Here is an 11606-nt window from a genome sequence, read left to right on the forward strand (position 1 = left end):
CTCTACTGAGGCCCTCCTCAAAGATTTGGCGAAAACTCTTCTTGGTTGATTTTTGTTTGCTTGTACCATTCCAAATTCTTACAGTGTTTATAGCTAAACAAGCTTTTAAAATACACTCGCCGATTCTGGGCAAGCATCTTTTTTGGGGGCTGAAGGAGGAAAAGATTTCACTCCCAGTCCTCTCCTAAGAGAATATATTAGGGTACTAAGCTGGGTCTCTATGAGGTAGTTTAACATTAGTAAATGAAATGATCAAGATAGAGTAATGTAAGTTTACTTTGAGAACCTTCTTGCTGTCTTTTAACACATTTCTCAAAGCATAGCTGGCAGTCTGATGTTACATTTTTTTAAATTGCAATACTGAATTTGCTAAACTGACTATGTGTACATGTAGGGAAGGGACTGATGGCAGCTGAATGTCAGGTTGGCATTGAGAAGCACTGGGCTGAATGACAGCGCTATGGTTCATTTAGTGAGCGTCATTAAGGGTGTTGGGGGTGGGGTTGGAGGCCGAGGTTTGGTTGGGAAGGCAGACTGACAAAACGAATCGTTCCATCAAATCAAGGCAAGGCCTTAACATTTGCATTTCCACTGAATCAGAGCCAGTGAAGAAAGAGCTCTCCATTGAAGGGAAACTTGTTTGACGTGTGAATGAGCGAATGCATCAGGCTTTTGCTAAAGCACATTCATGCCTTCACAGCTTTGGACAGAGTTTAGGTCTTTTGCTGGAAATCGCAGACCTTTTTAGTCACTTTTTCCTCTCATGTAGGCTGCTTGGCAGTCAGGCCCTCCTGCAGTCAGGGTTGGACCAGCACAGGATGAAGAGCTACATGTTCATCACTTTTCTTTTCCTTGACCTTACTGTACTCCTGTGTCTTCACGCTGCAATAGAGAGGCCAAATAAATCTGCTCACTTGGATGTTTGATTTTGCCATGGCATCCACATGGCATGATGACTGAGGTCTTGGGCTAGATGCTGGAATTTGGAGGGCTACCATATTTAAATATGCAGCTTCCATATGCAATATGGAAACTTCAATCCTTTGGTCCACATATTAGGATACAAGTTAACACCAGTGACCAAGAGCAACTGGGAACATAAAGTTTTGTCATCTAATCATATGTTTCTCTTTTCCATTTAATAAGCTAAAAAGTGGGCCACTGCTGTAGTTGCATTTATGTATCAATTTAATTCAATTTTCAATGTTCAATTCAATTTTATTTTGTTATTTATTTAGTATTATCAAGTACTAGATGGATACTATTGACTTTGTTAAGCCTCTAGTGCCACCAGGTTGCCAAAATTATGTTTTATATATATATATATGTATATATATATATATGTATATATATATATATATATATATAGTGCTGATTCTAAAGTATACATATAAAGAAATTTAAAAATCTAGTCTTTAGTAGGCCTAAAAATTTGATAAACAGTAACAACACATGCCGTATTACACCATGTCATTGTTTATTTAGCAAAAACTAACCCAAAATGCAGAAGCTGTGTGTAAAAATACACCTTGTAGAACCACCTTTAGCAGCAATAATGATGTTCTGTTTGACATACCGGTCAGTCTGTCACAGGGGATTTCAATAAGGTTGACGTCTGGACTTTGTCTAGTTCATTGCAACACAATCATTCATATCTTTTTCAGCCATTCAGTTGGCTTGTTGGATATTTGTTGGTGTGCTTAGGATCATTGTCCTATGGCATGACACAGTTTTTGCCAGACTTTAGCTGTCAGACAGATGGCCTCACATGACCTTTGGTATACAGAGGAGTTCATATTCGACTGCCCAGGTCCTGCCTGCAAAACAAGCCCAAATAAGTACCGTCCACTATTGTGCTTGACACATGGTTTTGTGCTGATATGCTGTGTTTAGTTTTCACCTATGCATTATGTCCAAAAATCTCCACTTCCTATCAAAAGGACTCCTGTGGTTTGTTCAGATGCAATTTTGCAAACCTAAACTGTGCTATCATAAGAGCAGTGTTTTTCCAGTTGTATGTCATGAATTTTAACATTTAACATGCTAACTAAAGCCTGTAGATTCTGACATGTAGCTCTTTTTTACATCATATGACCTTATTGTGAAGTTCCCTGGATGTCCATTCCTGGGAAGACTGACAGCTGTCTTGAATGTTTTCAAGTTGAACAGGATGATGGATTTCAATCACAACATCAAATTTAATTTAATTTTTCTTTCAAAAAAATTAATATATAGGCTATTATTTTACTAATATGCAGCTGAATTGTGCACACATGCACAGCCCCAAAGGCCTACTTTAATCCAGGAAAAACCCAGATTTAACATTTATTATGCAATCTGGTTTAGTAATGCATGGCATGCCAGGCTGCAGATTCCTCACTATAACTAAAAGGCACAGCCACTGATATACAGTTATTTGGGGGAGCTTTGTAATAAATAGAAACAAATAGACGTATTTATATTTTGGTCTAAAAAGTGCTCCAGCATAGTTTTAATCACCTCGGAGATTGTCTTGATTACCTTTCCTCCTTCCCAGGTGTGCTGTGCTCCCTGAGGTCCCTTTTAAAACAGATGCACTCATTATTTATATCCCATCTTAAGGCATGTGAAATGAGACACTTTGAGAGCTGTGTCCCAGAGCTGTGTGATGACACATCCTGAATAAAAACTATCTGTATTTCGGATTGTCAGGATAATCAGCTTGCCTCTGAGCCTGCCAGTTAGTACCTGGCAAAGCTCCTGTGTAAAACCACAACAGGGGTTTGTGCATACTTGATGTTGACGGTTTGAACTTCCATCTGCAGCGCTCTAGAAACCTGCCGTTTTGTTAACGGTCACAGCTTATCTACTACGAGGCTTTGCATAACGAGATGGAACAGCGCTTTCCCACGCTGCTTTACATGTATTTATATCAAAGGTAATTGTTTGAAATGAAAGTGTGGAGGAGCTATCATGAGTCCCTGTAATGTAGTTAAAAGTGCAGAGTTAACCACTGAAGATAAGGTGTTATTACCAAACACTTAAGTGAGCTATTATTGAATTATTACAGTATGTGAAACTCTGATTCAGAGGTGGTAGGAGGGATACAAACAACATAAACAACCTCACAGCTACAAAGCCTTCTTGTGAACTCGCAGGCAATCCGATTTAAGCAATGTACTGTGTCAGTGTAAGCACGGGTGAAACGTGCTTTCATAACCAGGCAACATTCAAGCACAACGGATCTAGGCCCGGGGTCAAAGGAGAAGCTGCCAAGATGAAGAAATGTTCCAACGCCCTGCTTATTTTTGCGCAAACTGTTTTCCATATTCAAACTCACATTGTTTGCACTATAAATAAGCAATTTATAACATCCTGTATTTTAGTATATCAGATAGTAAATACATGTTTGAAACAAGCGGTGAAGGATTTTCTTTTCCTTTACTTTTAGTTCGTTTCGAACACTTCCACTACTATCTTATGGAGGTCAGAAATCACATTTATTATTAACTCTGGTTACTTTTCATTTTGAAAGACCAATAATCTTAAAACACAATGGATTGTTAATGTTTAAACCATCGGTTTCCCAGTTCTTTGAGCTTATAATCCTTTACAAAAGAGATCGGATGTTGTTGAGTGTTGAGTGCTTTTCCTTGTAAACTTCTCAAATACCTTCAGAAAAGAGATGTCATTAATCATAATCCCACAACAAAGCAAGCACCAGAGGAAAATAATGTCAAATTTTTCTCATATGTCTTCAATGAATCCTCTTGCATTAATCCCTGACTGTGCATGTTTGAAAAGGACTCAGGCCTTTTGTTTAAAAAGAGCATTTATTTGACTACTGAACCTAATTACAGTTTCAGTGTTGGTTGTTCCTTGATTTTTAATGTTTGTTTTTCTGCAGAATAGGGACTTTTGTAAGTAAGTCAAATTTTCTGTTAAAACTCTTAAACATGACTGCAGGGTCTTCTATAGTGTAGCGAAACATTGTTGCATTGTTTTAATTATATACTGTGAAAGATATTAAAACCACCCTACCTTAATTTTCCTGCTCTCTGTTTGTGTAGTTTTTCTATGTCCGGGACAATTAACAGCAGCTCTGCTCTCCAGGTACGAAGCGGAGCATGAATTATGGTAATAGCTGCTGGCAAGAAGGAAAATGGGAGCAGTTATTAAAATGAATGCTGTTGCTTCTCATTTGGGCCGAGGATGTGGCTGTGTTTGGATGCACATTCAACATATATCCCCTCCTCTACTTCAGAAGCTTTGGTGTGTATGCTTCTTTATTTTGCACTTACATGTGTCATCCCTGCTTAATCTCAAGTCTAACTTTGTTTCCACTTGGCCTTTTCAAATCCAGCTTTTTGGGCACCGATCAGAGTGTCTTAGCTGTCCAACACAACCGATGCCAATTTCCCCCACACCAGCAGGCCCAAGGGCCCCAGTCTGCGTTGTGTCTTAGTATGTTCCGCTAAGTTTCAAACAGACGCCACATTGTGCTGGAGCCCGGGTTCTTCCTTGCTCTCGACTTTGAAGTGGGAATTCTTGCACTTAGGACGTCGTACCATCATAGTTTGGTTTTGATGGCATCCAACTGGAGAGTCTGGCTCTGTTGTGTTTGCTCCTTTTGAACTACACTACAGTTTTCCACCTACCAAACATGACCTTCGACACTCATTTGGCCACCTAAGATGGAGTAGAGATGGCTCGCTCTCGCTATGCCAGTTAGCAGTGACATTTTTCATTTTCATCTCAACAAATAACTACAAAAATATGGTGACTAAAAAGGCTTTTGTGTCATTTTTGCTTATGAGTCAAGCACATGCTTTGTGTCGGTGTTACATGCAGCTTAAAGTGAAATATTTCAGGATGTACTGGATGAACTGCCACAGAATTTGGCAGTCCTATGAAAATGTGAGACCTTCCAGGAATTCTGTCATATTAGATTTGTTTTTTAAGTTAGCTTATGTAGCTGATGTGTCCTCTTAGTCTACTGTTCTCCTTGACTGTTTCCCCGAAGCTCAGATGAGTTTTAACAGTTACAAAGGGTAAAAAAACAAACAATGTTACAACCAAATACTCTTTAACCAGTTCCTCTATCACTGATGAATAATATATTTATTGTGAATCCTTTATCATGGGGAATGAGGAAGAAGCAAATCTGAGCAAACTCTAGCAAATTTGAATGTGGCATGGATGATGTTATCACACAGGCTGGTTTTAGTCTTTCAGAAACTGCTGATCTGCTGGGATAACTGCAAAGTGAGAGAAAAACAACTGTAAACAATGTGTACAACTAAGATATAAAGTAAAGCATCTCTGAATGCACGGCAAGCCAAACCTTAACGAAGGTGGGTTCCAGCAGCAGAAGACCACAGTGGATGCTACTCCTTTCAGCAAAGGCTGCAGTTTAGATGGGATCACCAAAAATTGGGGAATTGAAGATTGGAAAAATGTCGCTTGGTTTGATGAGTTTGATTTCCACTGAAACATTCAGATGTTAGAGTTAGTGTTTGGCATAAACAGCATGAAAGCATGGATCCATCATGTTTCAGGTTCAAGGTTCAGGCTATTGGCGGTGGATCCATCTTCTGATGCCTGCTTCCAGCAGGATAAGACGCCACATCACAAAGCTCAGACCACCTCAAACTGGTTTCTTTAATATGACGGATGGGTTCACTGTACTAAAACAGCCACGAGATTTCAGTTCAGTAGAGCAGCTTTGGGATGTGGTGGAACAGGTTTCTGTGCACTTGCACAAACATCCCACTCACTTTTCTCCCTTTATGTTATGAAAGTTTTTTTGTTTTTTTTTTGTTAATTTACGTTGTAATTTATGTTCGGTCAGTCTGTCTTGTCTCTGCTAGCCAGCTAACTAGGCCTCTTAGTTAGCTAGTTTAGTGTTTTCTGTTAATTTATGTTGTAAATTTATGTTGCATGTAGCACCTTGGTTCCTGGAGAAACGTTGTTTCACTTCACTGTGTGCTGTTAAACTGTATATGGTTGAAGTGACAATAAAGCCAACTTGACTTGACTTGACTTGAAAGACCAACAGCAGCACCGTGAACGTGCACGCATACAGGTACAAGCAAACTGCCACTTCGACATTACAACTTAACTGTATTTAACGGCAACACTATCTTCTCCCCTGTCTGTTTACACTAATTACAGCTGGGGTGCAGATACGCGTATGTGGCCGTGCACATTATTTTCTTATTCAAACAATCTAAGATAAGAATCTAACAGTATTACTTATCCCCCACAGAGGTGATGCAGATGCTTTTTGTTGCATAAGCCTCTTGGGTCATACTCCTCCTCTCATGTTTTCCAACTGTGGAATGACTCGCCCGTAGAGGCAAGCGTTTGTGTTTTCCATGTGGCGCTTCCAAGCCGCTGGCAGTGGTTTTGGCAAAGTTTGACACAGGCCTCTTGAGGAACTCCAGGATACTATTAGGCTGAGTGACTGTGGCTATAACTGTGTGTCTATTTGTATGTATGTGTGTGTTTGGGTCTCTGCTATGTTGGATCATTGCCGCTGCACCACTCGGCACCCATGACCTGATTTTATTTTTGTCACCCAGGTGTAGAAACAACTAACTAGCTTTTGATATACTGTACAAATATATTTGTTACTGCAGCTGTGGGTACATTATATGCACAGCACGAGGGCAGCTACCTGCATTTAAAGTACTGCTCTTAAGTTTCATGTCGAGACACTTAAACTCTGCATGAAAATTTGACTTTTATGTTTTTTTTTATGCTACTTTAGGTTTCCACTGCATTACATTATAATGTAGTGGAAACGTCTGAGAAATGTCAAAGCTTTTTTCTTTGAGCTACTTTTAAAAGGTGAAGCTGTGTTTTATAGAAATCACATAGAAATCACACTTGCCTTATGAAAATCTTAATAAGTTTGTATTTTCTTAAATCCAGATTTTACATGAAAATATAAAAATAATGTCTTTTGAAGCCTGATAAACAGAATCATCAAAGAAAAAGAAAAAAAATCTCTCTTAGATTTTTTTCATGTGACCAACAGGAAGAGCATGAGTAAAGATCACAGGCTGTACGTAAAGAATAGATGTAGCCACCGTGACATCATCCACTGGTTTGTGGTCTGGTGTTTCATATGACAATGGCAAAGCTTTTTGTTTTTTAAGCATGTGACCATATTTGGATAAGAAGAACTTGACAGATAGTGCTCTTTGTGATACTAATTATGGTAGCTGATTCTTATCTGACACTAGAACCTTAATTCTGGCTTTTTGTCTTCTGGTAAAAATAAAAGAATGAATTTATTATTAGTAAAGATTAACTCGCACCTTTAAACCTCATGAAGGCCTAAAGTTAGTGGGTCAACTCAGCTAGTTTAAGTCACTGAACTGGATCACTCGACCTTGTGTGCGGTGTTGGTGCTTTTTGGTAGCATTTTTAAATGAAACATTTTACAAATAATATAACCTGCTCTCATTAACTGCACTAAAACCCATCCAAGATGTCTTTGCTCCAAGTTTCGTGAATGAAATTGTTTTGTTTTGTTTTAGCATTAATTAGCAGATATTTACGTTGCTAAGCAAGCTTGTCTTTTACTGCCTTTGAAAATCTAATGCTACAGTGACTGTGCCCATCTTTTATGTACAGTCTATGATCAAAAAAACAAAAACAAAAATTCACCGTTGCAAACGTTGTACATGAACGGCACAGTTACCTATGGAGACCAAAGCTGCTTATATTCCAGTGTGTAAGCATATTTATTTCTGCTCTAAAGTCTTAACATGGCACTGATTGGGATATGTAGGAGTGAGCGCTGCAGCTCTGCTCTGTTTTCACTCAGTATTGAAACTATATAGGAGCATGCCTGAGGCCCAAATACGGCTATTACTGTATGTTGTGTATATGAGCCACTGGCATTGGAGCTGCTCTGCAGGAGGCTACAGTGCGGCCGCTGTTTATGCAGGTGTGCTGCAGTATGACGTGTGATTATGAAATATGCTGGACATTCATTGCCCTTGTTTGTTCAACCATTTACTGTGATCAGAAAAGCCCCCATTTGAGAGTAAAGGAAAACAGTGTGATTTCCGGCATGGGTCAATTTTGTGGTTTAGCCTCCAACCACTCCTGCACCGCCAGAACCCCCCTTCACCTTCTCAAGTTGGGGAAGGGGAACGCAGAGGGGCACAGTCAGCGTTTATTTATGGAGCTGCTTTGGTGTGCAGACTGACAGCTGATATTTCCAAGGTACAATGTTAAACTGTGGGCGACCCGCTGAACTCTGCGGAGAGCCACCTGTGAGCTATGCTGCTTGGTTATTCCTCCTCTCGCGGCCGTGGCGATGTGGGGAGGAAGCTTGTACTGTACTGCTGGCATCAGGCCACAGTTGAGCTGTCAGAACAAATGTTCATCACAGGAGAAGACAACTTTATCTGACACACTTTGCTGTAGCGCTGCAGGGCTTAATGTAATTAGCACCCTATATGGTTTTAAACTTTGTTGTAGAACTCTTTATGATAACTTCAATATTTACTTAATTAACTATTAATAGGTTGGCAGTATGCACTAGGATAGCAATTAATACAGTAAAAAAGTTATGTTTTCAGCTTAATTAGAATTAAAAAACATTTATCAATTATTTTTATACCTCCTGTAAATGAGTAACAGGGGGTTAAAGTAGAGGGTGAAAAATGGTCGTACATGTTTACCCAGCTACCAAAAACATCAAGCACCAAAAAAGTTTAATTTGGCCAAAGCAAAAACGCCATCTGGTCAGTTTACTCGTGTTGATTTTGGCCCAAACTGCAGCTTGGTTTTTGTAGTCTTAATGTGGTCCTCAGCTCGCATGTTCCTCTCATGGGAGCTTCTCCTTCTTCTTGCACGCTCCTCACTTGCCTCCCACCTCCCCTAATGCATTTTATGAAGCAGTTAAGTTATTTTACATCATGTCTACTCTCCCAAACAACTCTCCCCCTTTCTACAAATCTCTCTTGTCATTATGAAAATAGTCCTAAGCTGAAGCTTTGCACGCCAGCATCTGGCAATAGAATGGCCCTCTGTGGGCCACGACTTGGGTACTGTATGGCTGCGAGTGTGTGCAGAAGTGTGATTTTTGAAGGAACAGGAGAAGGTGGATGAGTGATTGCTCGCAGGTGACTGCTGTACAAAGTGCTCGATAGAAGCCGTTTTCAGGGTGACAGGTGAAGTTTCCAGTGTCGGGTGTAATTATGACAAATGGCCGAGGTCACAGCTCAGATGTCCTTTTGAAAGCTTCATGCGGGAACTATTCAGCATTAGGAAAGAAAAAAAAAACAGATGTTACACATGCCTTCCAGTCACATCTGTAAAGATCAGCATTCAAAAAGCTACATTTCGCTGTCATTTTATAAAGCTACTTTTACTTTGCTTTGCATCACAGACATTAAGAACAAATTTAAACAACACAGTTATTATACAGACACCTTAAGAAAATTGCAAAATAAAACTCAGAAGAATAAACAAGTGAATGAAAGCATAATGAAAAATACAAAATCAAATTAAACACATTTTTTATTATGATTACATTTTCAAAGAAGGCAAACTACACATTATTATAGTAAGATTGGAAATCCAGTCAAAGGGAAAGCTCAGCATGACTGAGTGGGCTTCGTGAGACGTGCTTGTCACATAGTTAGCGGCAGAAAGTCCCATCCACTGACACTAAAATCGTTCTGCTTAAGTCTCCTAAATTCATATGACAGCAGCCTAAACACAACTATAATAAATGATAGCAGCTGTTGTTCAGCTGCTTCTCAAATATAGTTTTATTGCACGACAATTCTATAGCTATGTTAATGGACTTAATGCTCCTGTGAGTATGGTAACATTTGCTCCACAGACAGGCTGATCCTCCACTTCTTTTTGAGGAAAAACAAAAAAGACCAAATCAAATTCTTTCTGATCTCTTCTAGTTACCAGATGATTTCCACTTGTATCTGGTCTTTTAGTCTGATGTCATTAGACGTGTCTGGTCCCAAACTCCACTGCAGGTCCCAAAGTCAAATGATCACTGTGGCGTTACTGAAAGTAGAAAACCTGTCTAAATTCTTTCATCTCTAATAAAATGATCAGTGTGGCTGCTCTACCAGGTGTAACACTCAAGTTTAACATCCAGGCATCCATGAAAACAGAATTTATGAAATTTAACGGAGTTAGAAGTTAGCAGAGAGTTAGCTTCCATTTCCGACATAAATGAAGACAGCAAAGTAAACAGCAGTGATGTTTGTGGGGTTACTGAAGTTTGGCTAGCTGGTATATAATGATGTGCTACGTGATCGCTAGCGACATAGCTGTGTTAACATAATATAAACAGTGAAGCTGGAGGATGAATGCTGACTTTTTTCCACTCGATAAAAGTTAACGGGAGGGTTCCTGATGGTTAGGGACAAATGCAGTTGCATGGCAGGATGCTGTAAATGGACCAAACTTCAGTCAGGAAAACAACTGCAATATAAGATTAATCATTAATATACTGCTGCATGGGCTGGGCTGTAGTTACATCGTAAGGTTTTAAAAACTGAGCTTTAAAATGAACAGTGGTAATAAAAACCGAGAGAGGCCAACAGTGATCACTGACTGTTTTTAGGGGCTTGTTGAGATTACGTAGGACAAGATACAAAGCATTAAAACATGTTAAAAACACAACAGCCTTATTAAACGCAGAGTAGTTTGGGCCCAGAAGCAGGGTTCTTTATGTCATCGCTTAAAGACCGGAAAGAGGAGTATGATAAAACTTCCCTTGGCGCCCTTGCCCTGTGTCCTCATGTAAAGAAAAGTTTTTCTGACACAGAAAAAAACACCCTGTATAAGTCAAAATTTGGAGGTTTTGTCTCAAAATATAAGACAAATATAAGAGAAAATAACAAAAATTTTTGAAAATTTCAAGTTCTTTAAAAAAATTATTACATTTTGAGATAGCCCAACCCCCTCTTATTGACTTATGGATGGACAAAATTTTTTTCTCAGTGACAGAGACCTGTTTTCATATTTACTAATGACTCAGTCACAAGCTGCAGCTTACACCAACTACAACATGAAATTAACTTGTAATTTGTAGTTGTTTGTGACAAAAAACAACAACAACAGGGTAAGAAAAAACAGGGTATGCTCATTGACTAATGTTTCATCACAAGATATCAGCCAATGAGCACACAGAGTTCCCGTATAACAGTGAAAACACTCACAAAGTGTGTAACTAGGACTCAAATGCAGACTCTGCAGGCAGAGTGAACAAAAAGCACACCTTTATTGGTGGATGAGAAGCCAGTCCAAAAATCAATGTTCATGAAAAAAAGAAGATACATGCAAGAGTAATGCTGAGAAACACATCAGGAGGATGAACATTGAAAATAGGACTGTTTGTACACATGAAGGTAATTTGGAGAAGCGGACACAGCAGAGTAACACGATACAAGTGATAATAATCCAATATAATGAGATGATAAGGGAAGTAAAACTAAACACAAGACGCTAGAGACAAGTAAGTAAGTAAGACTAAGTAATGAGAGGCCATATGTACATGCACACAGAAGCTCAACACTAAGGGAGACAAAGAGGACACATGCTAAAAACAAACTATAACTAAGCATTGGAAT

Source organism: Aulonocara sp. 'chitande type north' Nkhata Bay, linkage group LG19 (assembly GCF_057382095.1).
Source record: "Aulonocara sp. 'chitande type north' Nkhata Bay isolate Kocher_YH1m ecotype deep benthic linkage group LG19, A_spYH_male_GT1.1, whole genome shotgun sequence".
In the NCBI taxonomy this organism is placed as follows: domain Eukaryota; kingdom Metazoa; phylum Chordata; class Actinopteri; order Cichliformes; family Cichlidae; genus Aulonocara; species Aulonocara sp. 'chitande type north' Nkhata Bay.